The following is a 4,111-nucleotide window of genomic DNA, read 5'->3' as shown; positions in this document are numbered from 1 at the left end:
TCCTGTGCTAACCTCTTCATCTGAGAGTAGCACTTGCAACCTATGTCCTCAATTATTTGCTTGACGTATTCCAATCTCTGTCTTCCGCTACAGTTTTTGCCCTCTACAGCTCCCTCTAGTACCATGGAAGTCATTCCCTCATGTCTTAGCAGATGTCCTATCATCCTGTCCCTTCTCCTTGTCAGTGTTTTCCACATATTCCTTTCCTCTCCGATTCTGCGTAGAACCTCCTCATTCCGTACCTTACCAGTCCACCTAATTTTCAACATTCGTCTATAGCACCACATCTCAAATGTTTCGATTCTCTTCTCTTCCGGTTTTTCCGCAGTCCATGTTTCACTACCATACAATGCTGTACTCCAGACGTACATCCTCAGAAATTTCTTCCTCAAATTAAGGCCGGTATTTGATATTAGCAGACTTCTCTTGGCCAGAAATGCCTTTTTTGCCATAGCGAGTCTGCTTTTGATGTCCTCCTTGCTCCGTCCGTCATTGGTTATTTTACTGCCTAGGTAGCAGAATTCCTTAACTTCATTGACTTCGTGACCATCAATCCTGATGTTAAGTTTCTCGCTGCTCTCATTTCTACTACTTCTCATTACCTTCGTCTTTCTCCGATTTACTCTCAAACCATACTGTGTACTTATTAGACTGTTCATTACGTTCAGCAGATCATTTAATTCTTCTTCACTTTCACTCAGGATAGCAATGTCATCAGCGAATCGTATCATTGATATCCTTTCACCTTGTATTTTAATTCCACTCCTGAACCTTTCTTTTATTTCCAATATTGCTTCCACGATGTACAGATTGAAAAGTAGGGGCGAAAGGCTACAGCCTTGTCTTACACCCTTATTAATACGAGCACTTCGTTCTTGATCGTCCACTCTTATTATTCCCTCTTGGTTGTAGTACATATTGTATACGACCCGTCTCTCCCTATAGCTTACCCCTTCTTTTTTCAGAATCTCGAACAGCTTGCACCATTTTATATTGTCGAACGCTTTTTCCAGGTCGACAAATCCTATGAAAGTGTCTTGATTTTTCTTTAGCCTTGCTTCCATTATTAGCCGTAACGTCAGAATTGCCTCTCTCGTCCCTTTACTTTTCCTAAAGCCAAACTGATCGTCACCTAGCGCATTCTCAATTTTCTTTTCCATTCTTCTGTATATTATTCTTGTAAGCAGCTTCGATGCATGAGCTGTTAAGCTGATTGTGCGATAATTCTCGCACTTGTCAGTTCTTGCCGTCTTCGGAATTGTGTGGATGATGCTTTTCCGAAAGTCAGATGGTATGTCGCCAGACTCATATATTCTACACACCAACGTGAATAGTCGTTTTGTTGCCACTTCCCCCAATGATTTTAGAAATTCTGATGGAATGTTAACTATCCCTTCTGCCTTATTTGATCTTAAGTCCTCCAAAGCTCTTTTAAATCCCGATTCTAGTACTGGATCCCCTATCTCTTCTAAATCGACTCCTGTTTCTTCTTCTATCACATCAGACAAATCTTCACCCTCATAGAGGCTTTCAATGTATTTTTTCCACCTATCTGCTCTCTCCTCTTCATTTAACAGTGGAATTCCCGTTGCACTCTTAATGTTACCACCGTTGCTTTTAATGTCACCAAAGGTTGTTTTGACTTTCCTGTATGCTGAGTCCGTCCTTCCGACAATCATATCTTTTTCGATGTCTTCACATTTTTCCTGCAGCCATTTTGTCTTAGCTTCCCTGCACTTCCTATTTATTTCATTCCTCAGCGACTTGTATTTCTGTATTCCTGATTTTCCCGGAACATGTTTGTACTTCCTCCTTTCATCAATCAACTGAAGAATTTCTTCTGTTACCCATGGTTTCTTCGCAGCTACCTTCTTTGTACCTATGTTTTCCTTCCCAACTTCTGTGATGGCCCTTTTTAGAGATGTCCATTCCTCTTCAACTGTACTGCCTACTGCGCTATTCCTTATTGCTGTATCTGTAGCGTTAGATAACTTCAAACGTATCTTGTCATTCCTTAGTACTTTTGGATCCCACTTCTTTGCGTATTGATTCTTCCTGACTAATGTCTTGAACTTCAGCCTACTCTTCATCACTACTATATTGTGATCTGAGTCTATATCTGCTCCTGGGTACGCCTTACAATCCAGTATCTGATTTCGGAATCTCTGTCTGACCATGATGTAATCTAATTGAGATCTTCCCGTATCTCCCGGCCTTTTCCAAGTATACCTCCTCTTCTTGTGATTCTTGAACAGGGTATTCGCTATTACTAGCTGAAACTTGTTACAGAACTCAATTAGTCTTTCTCCTCTTTCATCCCTTGTCCCAAGCCCATATTCTCCTGTAACCTTTTCTTCTACTCCTTCCCTTACAACTGGATTCCAGTCGCCCATGACTATTACATTTTCGTCCCCCTTTACATACTGCATTACCCTTTCAATATCCTCATACACTTTCTCTATCTGTTCATCTTCAGCTTGCGACGTCGGCATGTATACCTGAACTATCGTTGTCAGTGTTGGTCTGCTGTCGATTCTGATTAGAACAACCCGGTCACTGAACTGTTCACAGTAACACACCCTCTGCCCTACCTTCCTATTCATAACGAATCCTACACCTGTTACACCATTTTCTGCTGCTGTTGATATTACCCGATACTCATCTGACCAGAAATCCTTGTCTTCCTTCCACTTCACTTCACTGACCCCTACTATATCTAGATTGAGCCTTTGCATTTCCCTTTTCAGAGTTTCTAGTTTCCCTACCACGTTCAAGCTTCTGACATTCCAAGCCCCGACTCGTAGAACGTTATCCTTTCTTTGATTATTCAATCTTTTTCTCATGGTAACGTCCCCCTTGGCAGTCCCCTCACGGAGATCCGAATGGGGGACTATTCTGGAATCTTTTGCCAATGGAGAGATCATCATGAAACTTCTTCAATTAGAGGCCACATGTCCTGTGGATACACGTTACGTGTCTTTAATGCAGTGGTTTCCATTGCCTTCTGCATCCTCATGTCGTTGATCATTGCTGATTCTTCCGCCTTTAGGGGAAATTTCCCACCCCTAGGGCAAGAGAGTGCCCTGAACCTCTATCCGCTCCTCTGCTCTGTTTGACAAGACCGTTGGCAGAATGAGGCTGACTTCTTATGCCGGAAGTCTTCGGCCGCCAATGCTGATTATTTATCAGAATTTAGGCAGTGGCGGGGATCGAACCCGGGACCGAAGACGTTTTGATTATGAATCAAAGACGCTACCCCTGGACCACGGGTCTCCTTAAGATATCAGGCACAATAAACCGTTTGTCCATAGCATAATACGAAGGAAAAAATTGATTTACTACTGGCGTCGTGTCATCTAAACAGTTCCGTATTAACCACGGTTTGTCACAATGATATGTAAAACTAAAAACTTAACTCCTCCTGAACAGGCCATGAAGGCCCAAAGGTACCGACCGGCCGCCGTGTCATCCTCAGCCCGCAGGCGTCATTGGATGCGGATATGGAGGGACACGTGGTCAGCACACCACTCTCCTGGCCGTAGGCCAGCTTCCGAGACCGGAGCCGCTACTTCTCAGTCAAGTAGCTGCTCAGTTTGCCTCACAAGGGCTGAGTGCACCCCGCTTGCCAACAGCGCTCGGCAGACCGTATGGTCACCCATCCAAGTGCTAGCCCAGCCCGACAGCGCTAAACTTGGGTGATCTGACGGGAACCGGTGTTACCACTGCGGCAAGGCCGTTGGCTCGCAATGATATGTAGTAATTCTTTATTCCGCCAATTGATGGGATCTGAAGTATGTTTGTGTACTGTGACCTTATTGCAATGTATGGTAGGAGGAGTGCCCTTTTAAAGTAAAGCCACCGAATTACATGTGTTTTTGTTTGTGGTTTGTGTTAGTGCAGTGTAGGTACAGTGTTTCAGCTATTTAGCGACAGGGTTATTGCTGTGATTTCGCATGAGAGCTGCTTGTCAGGATTGGGCAGGATAAGGTTACGATTGTGGACGGGGCTGTAATAAGTTACTCTCAATTGCACAGCAAATACGTAAACTTTATTTAAAGAAATTAAAATTTTAAAACAGTCTCTTAAAAAACATAATTGACTGTATGACGGC

General features: G+C 43.3%; 1 pseudogene; it reads right to left on the bottom strand.

Annotated features, from left to right (window-relative positions):
* Positions 1-3,623: 3,623 nt before the first annotated feature.
* LOC124555177 lies at positions 3,624-3,741 on the bottom strand (annotated as a pseudogene).
* Between the last annotated feature and the right edge of the window lie 370 nt (positions 3,742-4,111).

Source organism: Schistocerca americana, chromosome 1, assembly GCF_021461395.2.
Source record: "Schistocerca americana isolate TAMUIC-IGC-003095 chromosome 1, iqSchAmer2.1, whole genome shotgun sequence".
Classification (NCBI taxonomy): Eukaryota; Metazoa; Arthropoda; class Insecta; order Orthoptera; family Acrididae; genus Schistocerca; species Schistocerca americana.
This window is presented reverse-complemented; position numbering and strand designations above follow the sequence as displayed.